Source organism: Heterocephalus glaber, unplaced genomic scaffold (genome assembly GCF_053883595.1).
Source record: "Heterocephalus glaber isolate CG9 unplaced genomic scaffold, H.glaber_assembly_v1.0 deba00001452, whole genome shotgun sequence".
Lineage (NCBI taxonomy): Eukaryota > Metazoa > Chordata > Mammalia > Rodentia > Bathyergidae > Heterocephalus > Heterocephalus glaber.
This window is the reverse complement of record NW_028258302.1, coordinates 24,724,305-24,744,910: the sequence shown is the minus strand read 5'-3', so window position 1 is coordinate 24,744,910 and position 20,606 is coordinate 24,724,305. Positions and strand designations below refer to the sequence as shown.

Below are 20,606 nucleotides of genomic sequence, written 5' to 3'. Positions count from 1 at the left end.
AGACCACCCAACAGATGTTCCCTAGGCACTTTCTGTGGGTCAGGCTGCCTTGGGCAAACAGTAGAGCAGACAGGAGGGATATGGTCCTACTGAGGTTCTGTGAGCAGGAGCCATTTGATCCCATCATGAGGTTAAGGCAGTTCTGGCTGAGGGCAGGGGTGTAGCTTGGTGCTAGAGCATTTGCCTGGCATGTGCATGGTCCTGGGTCCCCTCCCAGTACCAAAAGAATAATTGCTAGAAGATGATTCTACCTTTTCAGAGGGATATTGAGAAAGACTGATGGAGAGAGAAGGCTGCAGGGTGTTGGCAGGCAGTGGGAGCTGCATGGCAGGCCAAGACGGCAAGGGTTAGCATGTGGCCTTCCCATATGACCACTGGTCAGGGGTGAGATTCGTGGACTCCGTGTGGGGCCCACAGCACCAGCCCTCTCTAATGGGCAAGCCAGTGAGCACCTGGGATATCAGCAGGACCCCAGCCCCTCCAGCTGCAGCCCTGTGACTCTCAGTCCCAGATGTCACAGGTCCAGGGGATTCTCTGTCTACATGAGGGACGGCAAAGCTGGAGGTAGCCTGGCTTCTGCTGGCATTTGTCCTGGGCAGTGGCCTCATCAGGGCTCCCATTTTACTGGGTCACAATGCTGTGGATGTTCCTTCTTCCACTGCAGGGAAGTGTGAAGGCTATGAGCAGAACTCTTGGGCAGGAGGAGGCTAGAACTGGAGGAGCTTTGGCGCTTGCCTTCTTTGCCCCACTTCCTAATTAACGCAGGACCTGAGGGGGAAAAAGGCTCCAGCAGCCCAGATGCCTGTGACCTGTGTGTGGAGGGTCTGCTGCTGGTGCCCAGTTTTCTTTTGCTTTGATTGTCATTGCCTGGGAGCTCAGGAGACTGTCTTGCCATCAGCAGTCACAGGAGCACCCTTTCCATGTTGCATCTCCCTTTGCTTGGGAATGACAGGAGGACCCTAGAATGCCTCCAGGGAGGGTACCTTTGGGTCATCAAACTCACCATTGTCCTTTGACCAGTCTAACTTCAGAGAGGGAAGAGACTTACCCAGTGACACACAGCAGAACAGAGGCAGAAGTGGGACTCCTGACTCCTGTCTGAGGTCTTTTGAATAATCCCAAGAAGCCTGGCCACATTCAGATCAAAGACTTGTTTTAGGACCCAGTCTTGATAGTTTCAGACTATCCCAGTCCTTCCGGAAGCTTCAGAGCCTTCTGCTCCTCCCAAGTAGTGACAGGTGGCGAAGCCTAACCTGGCAGGCTCTTTTCTCCCATCCCCTGGATGGAGGAGCCCTCGGTGCCACGGCTGCCCCTCCTCCTCCAACCTCTTGCTCCCCAGAGAGAGAGGCGTCTTTTTTTATTTTCTGGGCTCAGGCAGGGCTACCCTGCTCTCCCAGACAGCCTCAGATCTGGCTCAGAGCTTCTCCCGGGTCTCAGGATCTCCTAACCTCTGCCTTTCTCCAGTCCTCTGCCCATTCTTGACTTCTCTCTCTCCTGGCTCTGCCCACATCTCAGGACCTCTGGGTTGACCTTCAACTTCCATCCGGTGTTGTTTACTTGGGCTGAACAGCCAAACACTCCTTGTTCTCCCTTGCCCTAGATTTGTCAGACATAGCAGCTTTCAGACCTGAATGCCGGTTGCTGTAGATCCTAGACTATTTGAGCCAGCAGAGACCTTAACATCAGAACATCCAGTCTGCTCACTTTACAAATGGAGAAACTGAGGCCTAGGGAAGGGAAAGGACTTGCCTGAGATCAGAGCCAGGGTCAATTGCTAAGATTCCCAGTTCTGTATTGGATGATTTTGAGGGTGATTCTTGGGGAAGAAAAAAAAAAACCAAACCAAAGCAGAGCACTCTGCTGCTCCACGAGCCCCTTTCTCTCTCCAGTCTACACCCCAAGGTATTTTCAGGGCATCCATCCTGGCATTGTCTAGAAGGAATAAAGGCAGGGACCCTGTGAGACATGGGGTGTACATCAAGGGGACATTTTTAGGTCCTGTCTGCGAGCATGGGTACTGACCTGGCTCTCTCACGTGCCCCTGCACGGACCTGCTGTGAAAGTTTTCCTAACAGAAGTACAAGTTCCTTGTGGAGACCCGGAAGGAAAGTGTCACATAAGCCAACAGCTGCAGCTAACATTCTGGCCTCTTATTCAGGGTGTTTGGTTGTTTGCTCTGCTGTTCTGTATCCTGGTTTTTCAGTTCCCCATCCCAAGGCAGACTATCCCATGGGATACGCCAGCCTCACCTACCTCTTTCACCGGGTGCTAGCAGGGTCTCAGGGGGAGCTTTTAGGGCCTAAAGCTAAGCAGCTAGGACAGTGCCTCAGCCAGCATCCTGTAAGGCTCTGCCAAATGCATTAGAAACTTATTATTCACCACCATGGGATGTGATGGAGCCATCTTTGTGCATCACTATGAGTACTAGGGAAAGGGCTATATTTACAAAATCTAAAGCACAAACCAGTTCTCACTGGGGTTCTTAAAAAATGAAAGAAGCTGGCCATCTGGATGGGATGGATGTGAACCAAAGATCACACAGAGGGAGGGAGGAAACCTGCTTTCATCTGATTTTTTTCCTGTATTTTAATTGAGCCAGTGTTCCTGCCTCATAATCACTAGCCTTTGTCCCACACCTCCCCAGGACAGGCATCAGGATAGCAAGCCCCAGGAACACAGGTATTGGCATGTTCACCTACACCCCAGCTCTGGGGAAGCAGGTATTTCAGAGGCAAAGATGTATGGAGAATTGGTTTCCTAGGCAGGTGATGTGGGGAGGTCACCCCACCTTGGGGACAGGATCTCCTAGGCTGAGAGCTTGTCCCCTAACAGGGTCGCAGCTTTGCTCATGCCAGGCATCGTGAGCACTGCTAGGAGTTCTACAGGTGGTCTTGGACATTTTCTTGGCTAATGTTTGCAGACCATGGGAAGCAATTTATGTGTGAGGTTTACAGTCAGTTAAATGGTTTTCCAACTGTCTTTTAAAAAAGTGAAATGGAGGAAAGTAGACTAGAAAATAATGTACATTTCCTATCATCAGATGTATTCTTAGGAGATCTTGTGGTTGTCTTCATGTGAGTATGTATGGAGTCACCTGTAACATTTCTCACTGGGTGGTAAGAGCCTGCTCCACTCCACTGGGTTTTATGCAGTGATCCTGGGAACTTGGATTCCTTGGATGGGTCCCAGGAGCAGCTCTGGGTGAGATTTGCAGGGCTAGAGCTGAGGGGTAGGCAGCTGGACTGGGAGGAAGAAAGCTGTGCTTGCCAATGTTACAGCTGTTAGAGTACCCTAACATTCCTTCTTAAAAAATCTGAGACTTTAGAAGTAAAACAAATCAGGAAGTCTTTTCCACTGTTAGTCTAGCACCTCAATTCTTAGAAAAAGAAATGGAGGCCAGAAAACAGAGGCTGGGGTCTTGGCCTGGGGCATGTGGGCATTCAGGCTTCCTATGAAAGAGGAACTATAAAGGTAGACCTTTGACACCTCTCCGAAAAAGGAGATAAAGCCTGGTTTAGTGTGCTCAGCCTGAGAAACACACAATCACCATGAGGCCTGTGTCCCCTGGGGGCCCTGCTGTGTGCCTAGGAATTAATGTTGATCCCAAAGCCTGTAAGTATCAAGTCCCCCGTTTATATCACTTTGGTGCACAAAACATTACTTTGTTCAACACTAGTATTTAAAACTTAACACAGCTTTGGTCACCTTGCTTCAGCATGATTTCTTCTCGATCTTTTCTTCTAGGGTCCCCAGAGCTTTACCAACAGAAGCTGCCCTGGCCCATCTCCTGCCCTGAGATGACAGGCCCAGGGTCACCACCCCCAAATCCTGGCAGAATCAGGACACAAATTGACCACGGTGGGCAAGTTTCTTGAGAGTGTCACGTGACATACAATTCTGGATATTTCCAGAAGGTTCTGCTATATCCTCTTTTCAGAGGTAGAACCAAGTGGCCTTAAATCTTGGTGAAATTTTTCTTTTGTCTTTCCCCTTTTTGTGCTGGGGATTAAACCCAGCCTCCTGTATACTAAAGCAGGCACTCTGGCCCTGAGCCGAACCCCCAGCCTCGGTTGGTGAGTTTTATATTTTTGCCATGGTTTCCTCTTCACATCTGCTCTGGAGAGAGAAAGAGGGAGAGGCTGGGAGTTGACCTTTTCTTGTGCATTTCTCCATCCCCACCCACGGGGCTTCTGCTGCTTAGGGCACAGACACTGTTGATATTTGGTGGGAGTGACATGATTAAACAAAAAAACCTTGCACTTTCCTCACCTAAGTTTCCAAAGGAGACCTCAGGTATTACAGCCCCATTAACTGCAGTGCAGAGGGCAGCAATTATGGAGCTGCCCTGGGTAATTGTTGTTTTCAAACAGTGATAGATGCACATTCTCCTACCTCCGGGGAAGCCTCTTTGGCTCCACACTGGCGCTGTCTTTAAACAAGTGTCCTGTTACACAAGCGCCCCCCTTTGAGGCCACAGTGAACTGAGAAAGGAGCTCCTGCTCCCCATCCGAGGTGGAGAGGGGGCCCCACTATCCTGGTCCTGTGGGAGACATCAGTGAATGCACTAAAACATCACATTGCCAAGTGTTCTGCGGCCCTAGGGCCAGGCAGGAGGTTTAACCTGAACTCCAGGGAAGGATGTTCAGAAAGAGCGGAATCTGAGCTGCAGTCTGCAGCAGCAGCAAAAGGTGGTCCTGGTGGAGCCAGCAGCCTGTGCAAAGGCCCAGAGGAATGAGATCATCACTCACATGGGCTGACAGGAGGGAAGGGAAGGAATAGGAAAGATCTTTACATAATTTCTTCCTAAAAGTTATTTTGAGTATAGCAGTTCCTCAAAAAAATTAAAGTAATTACCATGTGATTCTGCAGTTCCACTTCTGGGTATAGATTCAAAAGAACTGAAAAAAGCTATTTAAGGTTTTCGTGTACCATAGACAGCAATATTCAGGATAGCTGAGCTGTGGACACAAGCCAAGTGTTTGTGAATGGATGAAGAGCTAAAACGTGGTCTCTACAACCATGGAATATTGCTCAGCCTTAAAAAGGAAAGAAGCTGTGATAGTATACCTCTGTAGTCCTAGCACTTGGTATATGTGCTGCCAAAATGAGCACTGGAGTCCTAGCACTTGGGAAGCCAAGGCAGGAGAGTTGCTGTGACTTTGAGGCCAGTCTGAACTACATAGTGAGACACTGTGACAAAAAAAAAAAAAAGAAAGAAATTATGTTATACACATGCTGTGTATAACATGCAATAACCTTGAGCATGTCGCTAGGTGAAGTAAGCCAGTCACAAAAGGACAAACACTGTATGATCGCATGCATGTGTGAAACCTAGGGTGGAAAAGACAGAGACAGGAACAGATTGTGGTTGCCAAGGGCTGGGGGCAGGGCAGAGAGGCGTGAGGAGGGTTATTGTTTAGAGAAGAGAGTTTCAGTTTTGCAAAATGAACAGGAGGATTCTGTGGTGGACAGTGGTGATGGCTGCACAGTATGCATGGACTTAATACCACCATGGACTTAATTCCTTGAATGTGGTAACAGTATGTGTATTTTATTGCAATAGAAAATTGGGAGGGGGTCGTTTTGGACACAAGACTCAGCTCTTTGTTCAGCAGTACTCACAGAGTTCTCCCTACCCACCAAGGTTTGTCTGCTTTGGGGTGCATGGTGCACAAGGGAAGCATGGCCCCTGCACTCTGAGCACTTACACCTTTCTGGGCAGCAGGCAGGAGTCTGCTAACGAGGACACAAACAAGTACTATAAGTCAATAACCGTGTCAAGCATTGGGCTAACATCTTTGCTGCGTCCTCCCCAGGAAGGGAGCCTAGCCTGAGCTGCTGGGCTTCTGGAGCCCCAGGCCAGCTCTGCAGAGGCCGCTTGGGTTCCTCTTCCCAGGCCCATTTCTGTGGCCCCACCTGCACCCACGGCTTGGGCACAAGGACCCTTTCTACCTCCTCTTCCTCTCCCCTCCCCGTCTCTGCAATGCCAAAGGGCTTTTCCTTTCTATTCTCTCGGCTTTTATGACCAGGCTGTCCAAAAGCTTAGAAAAAAACCCCAAAACCCAAAACTCAGTAATTTCAGTACTTATCAGTAATTTCATTCAGTACTTATCCAGAGGAAACAATTCATGATTGTGTAAGGAATTAGTTTCAACAGTTTTATTTTTGTTTTTAAACAGTAACAACAAAATTAGAAACCAGCTGTGCCTCCAGCAACATTCTAGCGAAGACTCCTTATTTATTCTGGCATAATTTTAGATTTATAGAGCAGTTGCAAAGATAGTAGGGAAAGTTTCCATAAACTCCTCACTTGACTTCCACAGAGTTTGCATCTTGTGCAACGGTAATATGCAGTTGCCCTTGGGTATTGGCAGGGCATCGGTTCCAGGACTCCCCTGGAAATCAAAATCCAAGAATGCTCAAGTTGCTTATAGAAAATGATGCAGTATTTGCATATAACCCATGCACAGCCTCTTGTACACTTTCAGCCATCTCTACATAATGTATAATACCAAAAACCATGGAAAAGCCATGTACTTGTTATACTGTATTGTTTAGAGAATAATGACAAGAAGAAAAAATCTGTATGTCTTCAGTACAGATGGTTATTTTTCTGAATATTTTCTGAGGTTGGTTGAATCCTTAGATACAGACCCGGTAGATACAGAGGGCCATGGTACTCATCAAAACTAAGAAATTAACATGACCCCAGCCTAAACTATGCACTGTACTTAGTGGTCAACAGCGTTTCCCTTCTGATTTTCTGTCCCCAGATCCGATCCCAGCTACCACATTGCATTACTTATTTTGTCTTCTCCTTCTCCGCTCTCCTTCCCTCCCCTCCTCCTTGCTCTCTTCCACTCCTCTTTCTTTTCCTCCTCCTCTTCTCTTCCTTCTCCTCCTACTCCTTCTTTTCCTCCTTTTTTTGTTTTGTTTTGTTTTGTTAGACAAGGTCTGGCTATGTAGTTCAGGTTGGCCTTGAACTCACGCTGTAGACTAGGCTGGCCTCAAACTCAGAATGATCCTCCTGCCTCAGCCTCCTAAGTGCTGAGATTTCAGGAGTGTGCCACTACATCCAGTAATTGTCATTGTGGCCTTCGTCCCATCTGGCCTGTGAGAATTCCTCATCTTCCTTTGAATTTCTTGACCTTGAGAACTTTGAAGAGTTCTGGTCCATATTTGTAGATGCACTTCAGTCTGGGTTTGCCTGATGTCTTCTCGTAATTAGACAGGGCCCACAGGCTGGGGAAGAATGGTACAGAGGAGAGGAGACCTTCGCATGCCATCCAGCCAGGACTGACATAAAATCAACAGGACTTGTTATTGGGGGTGCTGGCCCAGACCACTTGGCGGAGGTGGTATCAAGTTTCCCCACTGGAAAGTGAGGACAGCTCCTCTTTGGGGGTGCTTTTTAAAAGCATGATGCTAAAAGATAAAATTATAAAGAAAATTGTGGAAAATGATTGCTGGATTATTAGGCTCCTAAAATTAAAAGACTTTGGGCCGGGGATTTAGCTCAGTGATTCCGCCACCTGCCTCGCAAGTACAAGGCCCCAAGTTCAATCTCCAGTACCAAAAAAAATAAAAAATTTAAAAAAAAAAAGACTTTGCTACATCCAGTGATAAACTGGACCAATACAACAGACAAGAAACACAGGAGCTTTGCAGGTCAGTCAGGAAAACTTGGATGGCTTAGTCCAGAAATGGGAAAAAGAAGACATGCTATTGTCCAGTAGGGCCAGGAAGAAAAGAAAGGAACATTTGACCTCATTGTCCTTCAGGAAATGTGAAGTAAAACCTTGTGGTCCTTCACACATGCAAGGAAAAATGCTTTAAATTTTTTTTTTTTTTGTACCAGGGATCAGACTCGGGGCCTTGCGCTGACAAGGCAGACACTAGAACCACTGAGCTAAATCCCTGGCCCCTTTAAATTTTTAAGTTAAAAAGAAAGAATGCTAATATTGGGAAGTATTAAATGTATATTTGTGTATGTAACACATGAGAAAGTCTGGAGACTGTCGTAGACACAGCATCACACACACACACACACACACATTTTAATTTACAAGCAGGAGATTCACCCATTTGCATGAACTGTTCTGTGAGTTTTGACAAACATGGTCGTGTACTACCTCATGGTCAGGATAGAGAAAAGCCCCACACCCTCCCAGATCCTCTCCTGCTGGCCCTGTGCAGCCAGCTCCTTCCCTGGCCAGCCTCATCTGTCTTCTAGTCCCATAATTTTGACTTTTGCAAGTTGTCATATGAACGAATCACATGCCTGAACCCCTTGGAGGCTGGCTTCTTTTGCTCACCCTAATGCATCTGGGATTCTCCGCCTCTTGTATTTATTCTCTTGTATGCATGGACCACAGTCTGTTTATCCCTCCATCTGCTTAAAGGGCATTTTGGTTGTCTCTAGATTTTGTTGATTGTGACTAAACCACTATAATCATTTATGTGCAGGTTTGTTTGCCCCACACACACACACCGGGGATTGAGTTTAGGACCTTGCGCTTGCCAGGCAAACGCGGCACCACTGAGCCACATCCCTAGCCTGTGTGTAGGTTTTAATATCAATGTATGTTTTAATTTCTCTTGGACAAATACCTAGGAGTGAAATTACTGGATTTGTAGGTGTGTGTTTATCTTTCTATAAAATGGCCAAATGTTGAAGGTTTTGGCCAGTTTCTCCCATAGCACCATAGCTGTGTAGGGCCCTAATGAAATACTGCTACCACCTTCCTCTCCCATTTGGAGCTTTACTGACAGATGCTGAAGGCCCAGCAGGCCAATTTGCAATCTCTCTGGACTTGTTTCTACCTTTTCCCAGCTGCTGTGGGTTCAGTCCTGCTGGGTGGGAAGCTAACAGCCTCCTTTTGGTGACCTCTCCCTCCTCCATTGAAGGCAGGCAAATAACAATGGGGCGTGCATAGTTCTCAACTTAAATAGTGCTTTATGAGTTCTTTTTGTTTAATTACAAAAGTGATGTATGTACATATCAAACAAGAAAAAACAATCAAGCAGGGCCCTGAGGTGTATCCCCAGCACTATAGTAAAAAAAAAAAGGAACACTATAAAAGGACAGCCAATGTAAAGATAAAAACACTCTCTCACTCCAAGGGCCCCGTTCCTCATTCCAGAGGTAGCCAGGGTTCATTTCTCATAATACTTCTAGAAATTGTCTCTTCATATAACAATGCTTTTAAACACTGCATTTAGTTCTGGTAAAACCATCACAGCGCTCCGGGTCATTATGAAATTGTTGGGTAATTTTCGACTTGTAATAACTCATATCAGGGTCAATAGTCACCTTTAAGGATCCACTAAGAACCTGATATTTTGTGCCAAACATTCCATCTCTGCATTTTTTGGTGGCAGCTTAGTAGCTTTTATCAGATTCTCAGAACCCAGAAAGACGTGTCTTTTACAGATAAGGGGCAGATAAATGTGTAACTAGCTGGGGGAGGGGACCAATAGGTTCTGGACTCCTGGTTCTTTGTTGGTTGGAAGCTGGGGGAACCATTGCGCTAACAAGTTTGTCTTGGGCTAAAAGCCTGGCTGAGCTCACAGAGAAGTCTGTGGGATTCTTCGTCCTGAGTCCAGCTGACTCACAGCATGGGGGAAGAGTGCTGGTGGCCGACACACGTTTTCTCTTTCCCCAGGGTGAGCTGGTTACTGTGCACTTCTCACAGAGAGCAGCAGACAGCTTGCTTCCTGTAGACTGAACAATATTCTAGATGATTTAGGGAAATTCCTGGGAGGCAGCTTAATCCGGTTGATGATGAAAGTCACAGATGTTGGGGGGCAGTTGGGAGGGGAAATGACCCAGCTGTCTAACACCCTTGTGTATATTAAGGCATTTGTGGTTCAGAACAATTCTGACAGATGGGGAAACTGAGGCAGGAGTACACTAGCTACTGTGCAACCAGCCCCACCTCCCAGTGTGAGTTACTGGCCGCTTGGGTCCATACACTAGATCTCTTTGCTTGCCACTGACAAATGAGGCCATTTATGTTGGTGAAAAGGAAAATGGCTTTGTGCAAAGCTGGCTCCCAGGGGATGCAGGGGCACCATTCCCCTGTGTCCAGGGCTAGAAGGGTCTTTTACAGCAGGGAAGGAGAGGAGGGGTAGACAGCGAGGCGACAGAGCTCTCCAGGCTGCTTTATGGCTCCCAGCCATCCTGGAACTCCTCTTTCCCATGGATAGGACACTGGCACGAGGGGGTGGCACTCAAGTGGCAGATAGGCTGTAGGTCTCTCTAAAGGAAAAAAGTCTAACTTAGAGTTCCATTTGCTGGGTACACGCACAGTTGCATTTGTCGGTGGGGGAGGGAGGGCCCTGGCCCTGTGCCGTCGCTGCAGGACCCAGGCTGCATCCATCCACAGCACTTCCTCTCCCAGGGCCTGGCCAGAGAGCAAGGTTCACCATATACCAATTGCTAAACCAAGGGTTTTGAGGAAGAGAAAAGCAATTATTCATTATTCGCAAGGTGGACAAGCGACAAGGTGGGAGATCTAAGCTTCAAATCCACCTCCCCAAAGAGGTTGTTTATGGGATGAAGAAGCAGGTGGTCGCAGGTGTTTGCGAAGGTGAGGGAGCAGGACTCGTGGTGTGCGCATTCACAGTCTTCATGGCTCTTCTTGGGCCTGCATTGGTAAACAGCAGCCCTAGCTGGAGCTGAGGGTGGAGTTTTCAGCCTCCTTTCTTGCATCCCACACCTGCTGTGGCTGCCCAAGTAAGGAGTCCTTTGGTTCCAACAAAAGGAGCTTTCAGGTCCTTGGCAAGTAACCTAGGCAACCGTTATCATTCTGACCCACAGGTCAAAGATGTTATCTACAGCAAAGCCAGTGAGAGACTAACATGTCTGCGGCTCAGCTGTGTGTTCTCCAAAATGAGTGGTTTTTAAAATGAACTGAATGCAAGTAACCAGGAGCAAGTGAAGCCAGGGGATGTGTTCAGGCTTTCCTTTGCTCTCACTAAAGGGCCCACAGCTAGTAAGTGGTGGAGCTGGGATAATGAACCCAGTTAGCAGGTTCAGGGTCCACCACCTGCCTTCCCACTAGATGTCCCTGGTGTGTGACCTCAGAAGCAGGCAGCAGGAGATCCCTTGGGATTCTGGAGAGCATTCATCCCATGTTGTTAAGGAATGAACCCTGTTTTATGGGGTGAGATCAGTAAATCAGAGAAACATGTTTCCTTTGTTTTCGGGTGAGAATTTCTAGGCTTCCCCCCACACAAAGTTCACACCGGAAATAAATGTGCAACAGATCTGAGGCTGCCTGGCTCTTGGATCTTCTCCCAGTCACTGTCAGGAGCCCTCCAAAGCTCAGAGCCCCACACTGCTACTTGCCGTAAGGAGGTGCGTGAGTATATTCCAGCAACCTGGTTAAAATGTCTTTTTCAGGTGAAATATGTTCTGGTGGAAACAACCCAAATGTCCAACATATGAGCCTGGGAAATTGACCCTGGTATGTCCATGTGGGGAATATCACATGATCATCAAAAGTGGTGATGGAAACCTAGGAAGAGATGGAAAGATGATTCTAATCTAGCAACATAAAAGGGCAGCTTACAAAGCTGCTCTATTTTTTTGTTTTGAAAAATATTCAAAAAGTATTTGAAGAGCATGTATTATAACATTTCTAATGATTATTGCTAATGGATTATGAGAGATTTTTATTCCCTGCCCCCTCTGTCTTTTCTAACCTATGCTTTCTAAATTTCCTACCAAGAAACATTTATTACTCTGTAGCAAAGTAACAGGTTTAAGTCCAAATCCTAGTCCTAATGGCCTCAATGATCTTGAGGCCATTGCTTAATTTCTCCACCTGGGGAGAATCATTTTAGGATTTTGTGAGGATTAAACAAGCTAACTGTAAGAGGCACTTAGTACATTTTTAGGCGTTGTCACTAACAAAATCATTTTTGCAAATCTTTCTACTCTGGTAAAACCCATTCCCAAAGCAGACCAACCACATCTGGGAGCCACTGGGGCTTTGTCTCAGAAGGCCTGGACTCCATCCCTCCCCTGCCCTCTCTCTAGGGTGGGCAGCTAGGGCTGAGGGCTGGGATCCCGCTTTCAGTGCCTGCCAAGAGTTGCTCTGGCAGATATCTGGGTTTTGTTATGCACAGAGAAATAATTTGGTGTTGGCATAATGGCATATTACTTAAAAGCATGGATCCTGCAGTCAGTCTGCCTGCCTCTCACATCTATTAATGGGGAGAAAAATGCCCCCATGCTCCCAGGGTTCAGGTGAAGATCAGTGTCACCACAGTGTTGCAGCTTGGGCACGGCATCTTGACCAATGCCGACTCTTGCAGCTGCAATGTCAAGCCTTAGAAATTCACACAACATAAAACCATTTGCAAGTGACCATCAGCCACCACCTCTATGTGTTTCAAAGCATTTTGTCACCTCAAAAAGACTGCTAATCTCCTGTCTTTCTGGGTATTCCATCAAAATAGAATCATAGAATGAGTGGCCTTTTGTTTGTGGCTTCTGATTCTCTAACAGCTTAACCATTTACCATTCACTGGCATTAAGTACGTTGTCTCACACACCGTCACCACCATCTTTTTCCAGAACTTCAGCACCTCACGTAGACCCGGAGGCTGGCCTTTAAATTCTTACACAGCCTCCTCGGCAAGTGTTAGAATCCCCAGAGCGTGTGAAAACACAGATTGCTGCCTCCACCCTGAATATTTGCTGCCTTAGATTTCAGGTCTACGGGACACAGTGGACAGTGGCCTCAGTCAGGGTCAGCCAGGGAAGCCGAGCCATGTGACCTGTGGAATGAGGGATTTGTGGCAGGTGGTGGGAGTGAGGTCTCACACGAACACAGGGGAAACAGAGCAGAGGTGAAAGGATTGTTGTCAGCAGGGCATCTCCAGCTGATCCACTGGAAGTCAGATGTCCACTTGCAGAGTGGGACAGGAGGGAGGCTGGTGCAAATGTCTGTCATCAGCCTTGCATGGCAGGTCCCCAGCCAAGTGTCCCATGGTGGCTTGGGCCACTGTGGTCAGCAGGAAGAGCGATACAGAGTGGAAGGAAGACAGGCTGGAACCTTCTGGAACCCACAGCTTGTCTGCCCCTGCATCTGACCTCAAGAGGGTAATGGCTGCTGTCTCAATTCCACCTTCCAAATCTCCACATCCTCTTTTGGCCAGTTTGCACCCTGAACCTGACAGAGGAAGTTTCTGGGAAAAGTAACTCCAGCTTGACCGAGTGGACATTGCATGAACTTCCCCCACTGTGCCCACAGGCAGTTTGGAAGACCCTGCAATGGGTCCCCAGCTCTCCCAGCCACCCTCTGCCTGGGTCATCAGCTGGACTGACAGACACCCTTTATGAACTTCACAAACAGATTCCCAGGCCCCAGCCTGGCCTGTGGGCCAGGAAAATTCGGCCTCTGAATTTTCAACAAGTTCTCTAGTTGAACCAAGTATCCAGCCAAGCTTGGGACTTCTGATACATGGAAAGAGTGGGCTCTGGGACCAGACGATGTGGTTAGAATGCCAGCCCCACCACCTGCTGGCTTTGTGATCTGGGGCAAACCCACCCTTTCTGTTCTGATGGTATTTACTTATCTGTAAAATGGGGACAGTGCCTGCCTTCCTCATGGAGGGCTGTGGGCACTGAAACATGTGGTGTTCACAAGCCCCTGGTGTATGAAACACTGCTGTGCCCAAGACAGTGAACAGTTGCACCCATACCTGTCCAGGCAGCATGTCAGATGGACCCCACTCTTCTTTCTTCCTAGGAAGCTGGGCCTGAGCTTGACTGTACTCTCACATGGATTGTTTTGCTGATATCACAAAAACCTGACTTGCTTTTCCTGAGCCACATTCATATTCCAGGCATTGTTTCATGTAAATATCACTTGCTTATTTTTTCTGTAAGCAAATTTCACAAACTCCACCTTAAAACAAAAATTCCCTGCCTAGACCATTCCAACCTCCAGCCCTGCTTTATCTGAAAACACCCTTCCTTACACCCTTGGTGCCTTTGAAGATTTTAGTCCCCCCCCCAAACATACCCATGACTGTTTTTCTTTTTGCATCTGTCATGTCGATACTTGGCTGCAGTCCCTGTTGATGGAACAAACCACTTTTCCAAGAAAGCAAGCGGGGAGGCATCAGAAGACAGCTACTGAATGATCCAAGCTGTGCTCTGGGCAGGCAAGTGAGTAAAGAAGGCCAGACTCTGAAGTGCCTTCTAAGGAAGCAGTCGCTCCTCCAGCCAGCAAACAGGCTTATAGTTCAGCTGCAAGGAGGCAGGGGAAGAAAAGTAATTTTATGGTCAGAAGGCAGAGAGGGGCCAAGTTCGAGTGTCACCCTGAGGCCCAAGGCTTGGTTCCCCAATCTGTGGCATTATGGGAAGGTGTGGAACCTTCAGGAGATGGAGCCTAGTGGGAGGAAGTGAAATTATTCGGGATGCACCCTTGAGCAGGACATTGGCACCCTGGCACCTCCGCTCCCTCTCTCTCTGCTTCCTGGCCCCCATGAGGTGAACAGGTGCCACACATTCCCACCATGATGAACTTCCTCACCATGAGCACATAGCAACAGGGCCAGGCAACCATGGACTGGCACCTCTGAAACCATAATCCAAAATAAACTGCTCCACCTGAGTAGAAGAGAAACCTCAGGAGAGCGCGCCTCTTTCTCACTCCTGTGTTCAAAGAGCCTGAACCCCGGGGTTGCCCAGGTAATGTTGTGGAAATGAATGAACAAACCCAACAGAGATCTATCAACTTTGCCAAGTATATAGTTCCATACCCAGTGTTAGAAGAGTCCCGGAGAAACAGGAAGATGTCCAGGGGCAGCAATGAGAACACAGGCAACCAGCCCTGTCTGCATAGTTTAAAATTTGGTTAGAGAAACAAGAATGAAAATCACCCCTCAAGACATCTCTAATTGACCACAGCCACCGCCTAATATGCAATATGATCAAAATACATGGGAAGGTTTAAATTTAAAGTGTTTATATAGTAAAAGGCACGTTGCCATTAATCCCCTTCACTCTGAAAATACTTATCCTTGTCAGACATGGTGGCGCATGCCTGTAATCTCAGTATTCAGGAGGCTGAGGCAGGAAAATCCTTGAGGGTTCAAGCCCAGCCTGATCTATATAGTGACACCCAGTCTCAAAAAACAAGAAAAAAAGGAAAGTTGTATCCCATTGTTCCTGCCACTTTCTGAAGCAGTTCTGAAAGTCTTCTTTTGTATCTTTATGAGATATAATCAAAAATGTGGTGAATGTGCCAGCCAGTAGAAAAGCAGGTTCACAAAAACATTATAGGGTGTGCCCATCCACCCTGCTCAGCAGATCTGGCACAGTGTGACTCCTGGCTCCTTCCCAAAGCCAAAATGACCACAAAAGGGAAAGCCTTAGGCTTAGAGGAAGAAGGGTGGGGTCAGGGAGAATCACATCCAAGGAAGGAGCCACAAATCGGGGGCTTCTGATGTGAAGAATGGGGGTGCAAGTGTGGGTGCCCAGGAGGAGCCAGCAAGGCACAGAGGAGAGACCGGCTGGACTTGAGGCAGCAGGGAGTGGTGGGGCCTGTGGGACAGTGCAGGGCTGGTCCCTTCTGCAGGGCAGAGCTGTGGTCACTGGTGCCAACCGGGGCGAGCCGTGAGCAGGCGTCTGCAGCCTTCTCCCTGCCTTTGACCCACACGTGGTTGTTAAAACTTTTGCCACTCTTATGTCGTTCCCTCAGAGGGAACAAACCCAGGTCCTTCCTGGTCCTGTCATCCCCGCCTGGGTGGCAAAGGGTGAATGCCATTGGGGACGTTGGGGTCCCTGCACATGTGACACTAGAGGTGATCTTTCCTCCAGCCTTCATCTATGAAGTCATGCTCAATGCTAATCATGAAATGACTGCTTACTGCATGAGCTACAATTTGCATTTCCCAAATAACGCTTTTAGTCTTCACTCTATGTTGCTTTTCTTGATTTTATTTTAATTTTTCCTATCTGTTTATACATGTACAGTATTATGATACTGGGGATCGAACCCAGGGCCTTCACACTGAGTTATATCCCCAGTCCTTTTTTATTCTTAAAATTTTGAGACAGGGTTTTGCCATGTAGTCCAGGTTGGCCTTGAACTCAATACGTAGCCCAGACTGGCCTCAAACTTTCAGTGATCCTCCTGCCTCAGCCTCCTGGGAGCTAGGATTACAGGGAAGCCCCACTATGCCTGCTTGTTTTCACTTTTAAACAACTCATAAAAATGCCAAAGAGCCACACCAAGTGGAGTGTCCTAGATCTGCTGCTTCTTAGGGACCTGATATTCCTGTGTTTGTTTTGAGGTTTCATGGCAGGAATGAGCAGAGCCACAGGGCCTGAAAAGTCCCAGCCCGGTTTCCAACCATGAGAAGTGGACCCTCAGCCGCTGTGTGACTGGGAGTCAGAGTGGGAGCCGTGTGTGTGTGTGTGTGTGTGTGTGTGTGTGTGTGTGAGAGAGAGAGAGAGAGAGAGAGAGAGAGAGAGAGAGAGAGAGAGAGAGAGGACTGGCTGCAGAGTGCGCGCTGCAGGCTTACATGTAATTAGTACCACTCAGACCACCAACAGGAAATGCTTAGGACTTTGGCCCGGAGAGTTTCTGGGAACAGTCTTGTTATCTCCTGGAGGTGCTTGGGATGGTGGAAAGAAGATGTGGGGCTGAGTAGCATAAGCAAAAGGGTCCATGGAGCAAGGAAATGAACCAGAGAGCCGCCCTCTGTTCCCGGAGCTTTTAGGATATTTTCCTGTTACCAGTAGTCACCAACTCCACCCCCGTATGGAGAGGAAGCAAGATAACTTGCTTGTGTTAGCTGTTCTGCCCACTCAGGCTCCATGGTTCCTTCTAGCAACTCCATTAGGGGAAAATATACTTGCTTTGCTTTGTTTTTGAGATGGGATTGTACTGTATTGCCCCAGCTAGCCTTGAACTCAAGCAGTCCTCCTGCCTCAGCCTCCGAAGTACTGTAGCTGAGATTCTAGGTGTGGGCCTAGGGAGACACTGTTTCCTAATGCCCTTGTTGCAGCCCTGCTGAAATAACTGGCTCGAGTTCATCCAACCAAGAAGGAAGTAATCATCGGGGAGTGAAACCCAGGCCCATGGTGGAGCTAGAACTTGCAGCCAGGCCATGCCCCCCTTGCAGACGGTGTCAGGGCTGTGCTGAGTGGACCACCTGTAGTCCCTGTGGCTGGCGGCCCCTGTGGCCTGGCTGGAGCCTGGCTACTGAGCGGGTTGGGGGAGGGAAACTGTGGGGCGATGGCAGGAGGCAGCTGGGCAGATCCATCTGTCCTTTCCTCCTCCCTGGGTTCCGGCTGTCCCCGCTGTGGCCCTTCCCAGCCTCACTCCCTTCTCTGTCCTCCACCCTCCTGTCTCTGCCGTCTGAGGCTCAGGGAGCACCAGGATCCTGGCCACACCCCAGGCAGGGGTGCCCAAGAAGCTGCGTTTTTTTTAGCTGTGCTCCAGGTTTGATACAGATTTGGCCCAAATCTCTCAAATCTTCTGTGTCACATTAGAAACCATTAAAAAAAGATAATTATAATAATTCCCAGAGGAGGCTACAGGATCCTGAATCTTTGGTATAAATATTTCTCAAAGGTCTCCGTCCCCACCACTCTCACTGTAGTCCAAAGTAACATGATTTTTTTTGTTAAAGAACCTGCATGTTTGGCAAAGCCTGCCCAACCTCCTGCAAGCAGGGGGACACAGAGGTCTCTGGACAACAGCAGGGGTGCCAGTTACTGTTCTGTCTGCTTCCAGACTGCTGCCTACTGCTCAGCCCACCACTACCACCTCTACTGATTGAGCCATTGATTGATTGAGGTACTGGGGATTGAACCCAGGGCCTTTGCATTGAGCTACATCCCCAGCCTTTTTTAAAATTTTGAGACAGGGCTCAGAACTTGTGATCCTCCTGCCTCAGCATCTCAGAGTACTGGGATGACAGGTGTGTACCACCATGCCCTGCTTGCCACCCCTTTTTATGTCTCATACACTTCAGTGTCATGAGGTAGAGCTGACAGTGTAACCATTTTTCAGATGAGGAACTCAAGGATCAGAAAGGCAAAGCAACTTGCCTATAGCCACCTGGATTTTTATCACCACTGACTCTAACCACTGCTCTCCTGCCTCTGCTAATGGTATTGATCCCCAGAGAGAGCCCCTGGTGGGTGTAGAGAGAGGACAGTGAATGAGGCCTTTTAACACTGCGTTTCATCTCTAGACCCTAGGGAAGGAAGCATGAGAGCCAGGCAGGTCTTTGGCAGAGGGCACATCCCTGTGTTACTTCCACGGGCTTTTAGCCCTGGGGTGGACACTGACATCATTGGTTCAGCAGAATGACTCAGGGACCATGCACCAGGAGAGCTGACTCGTTGGTGACCTGGAGCAGCCCTAGGAACCTCCAGGTTTCTCATCTGGGGCCCCATCCAGGCAGCGCAGCCCCTGGAGAGATGGCCAAGGTCCACACTCCTGCCTTCAGCAAGGGACAGGCAACACTGCCCATGACCTGGCACACTGTGTGCACAGCAGCCCCATTCACGACAGCCCGAGGGGAAGCTGCCCACCAGGAGAGCCACTAACACGCCATGAGGCCACACAGAGCCTGCCACTCAGCAAGACAGGGAACTGGAGCTGTGACAACAGCAGCACCACAGGTGCTGGGCACTCTGTTTGTAGAAACTTCTAGCACAGGCAGAACTAACTGGTGCTCACAGCATAGAGTGGGCAGCATGAGTGGGGACCTTCCTGGGTCCAGGATTTGCCACGGGGTGATGTGAGTGGCAGTGACACAGATACAGGCAGTTGTCAGAACTCATCCAGCCATACACTAGGATCTATGTGTAACTGTCCATAAATTACACCTTACGTTAACAAAAGAAGCTGTGCTTCTGCCCTGGCCCTGGCAGCTCACAGCCAGCGTCTCTATCCACATTTCCAAGGGGCACCACAGACACTGATTCCCATCCTGGGTGGGCAACACCTGCCTCTCATGGCTAAAGTCTGGGCATTCGTCAAGCACTTGTGCACCTGTTTCTCAGCAGAAACCTAACCGGAGTCAAATCTGGCCTGTACTGGGCATCACAGGGCCTGCCGTGCCGGGATGGAGGGCAGGACCCCCTCACAGGGCAGCCAGCATCCTCCAAGTGCCAGGCACCGGGCAAGACCAGACAGGCCTCTCCGGGTCCTGCCTCCCCAACTGCCCTCCAAATAACAACGTGGGCTGCATGTTGTTTTGTCCATGTGCTTAATTTTATGAGAGGATGCATCGTGCTGTTCTTCAGAGCCCACAGTCCTCCACATGTCAACAGGGAGCTGTGCATCTTTGCGCCAATGATGTAAACTCTCTGAGCCTGGACATGCTGGCACTGTTTTGAGGATGAAATTAGTCAATAGGTTGACACACAGTAAGCCTGAAATCCTCGCCTGCTGCTATTTGCTGTGTCGGTGAGGTCACGCATCTCCCTCAGCTGGGATCAAGCTGGGCAGGCGCGGGCTGCTGTAGCATGGGAAGTCATGTTTCCTGTCTTGGGGAGGTGACAAGTCACTCTCAGGCGCGGCCTATAGCAGCAGGTATAGCATAAAGCTGCTGTGATCACTGTCCAGGAAATCTTAAGGTCTAATAGTAACCACACCCTCCTCGGACTCTCTCCTGTTAAAAGTTCCACACCGCCCCAGGGACAGGCTCCTGGCCATCTCATCTGACAACCTGGAAAGGTTAGGGCCAAACTAAACGGCCGCAGCTGTCGGGCGGCAGGTGCCTGACCCCACAGGACACAATTGTACACAAACAGCCTTCCTGCCTGTTGACTTTGGGTGTCTGTTTTCTGTGTTTGTTTAGGTTTTTGCCTGCTTTTAGGAACCACGATGTGGTTTCTCAAGCTGCTCTATTTCCTTTGGGTTGAAAACAAAAATACAAGGTGAACCATCAGACCATGATGTCCAGCTGCCCAAGTGAAACTCTGTGTGACCTCACTGAGCCACAGGCTGATAGCAGTGCAAGGCGTCCCTCTGGACTCAGAGCCCTGCGCTCTGCTTGGGAACATGTCACTCTGCTTCTCTGAGCCTCAGTTTCCTCCTCCATAAAACAGGCATAGTTTTGGCACCTGCCCCGTGGGGCAGTCTAAGATCAAGCAGTCAAGTCAAGGTCCTGGCACAGAACCTGGCACACAATATGCTCAGTAAGCACAGTGCCCATAATCAGCCCTGTACCAGGACCACTCTGAGCTGAACTGTTCAGGCTCTGGGTCTCTTGCCACTGGCTGTATGACCTTAGCGAAGTTACTGCACCTCTCTGGGCTCCAGATTCTTCAGCTGCTGACTTGGGAGGCCCCGTTCCTTGGGTAAATGATTATTCTGAGGATCAAGGCCTGGGAGGTAACTACATACAGCAGCCTGGAGTAAGGGCTGACAGGCAGGGAGGAAAGTACTAGGTCACTTCCCTGGTGGCTGTAAGGGGGGAAGGCGTGCCAGCCTGACAGAGGGCATAGGAGCAGCGACCCTCAGGTAGCCCTGCATCCACCCTGGTGAGTTCCTTTTGCGTCTGGAGGTAAAGTGGCTTACCTCCACAGTCTTGAGGAACACGTGAACACACAGACCTTG

General features: G+C 48.8%; 1 protein-coding gene across 4 annotated transcripts in view; it reads left to right on the top strand.

Moving 5' to 3' along the window:
• Tmem51 (transmembrane protein 51) overlaps positions 1 to 20,606 on the top strand; it is a 48,680-nt gene that overhangs the window by 1,711 nt on the left and 26,363 nt on the right. For 2 of the 4 annotated variants that reach the window (XM_087215127.1, XM_087215128.1), the window contains exon 1: positions 1,542 to 11,362. The exons of 1 other annotated variant lie outside the window; for it this stretch is intronic. The gene's annotated coding sequence lies outside the window, so the exon portion shown is untranslated. Of the gene's footprint in view, positions 1 to 1,541; positions 14,186 to 20,606 lie in introns of those variants that run through there. One more of the 4 variants, XM_087215126.1, reaches the window with a different exon arrangement.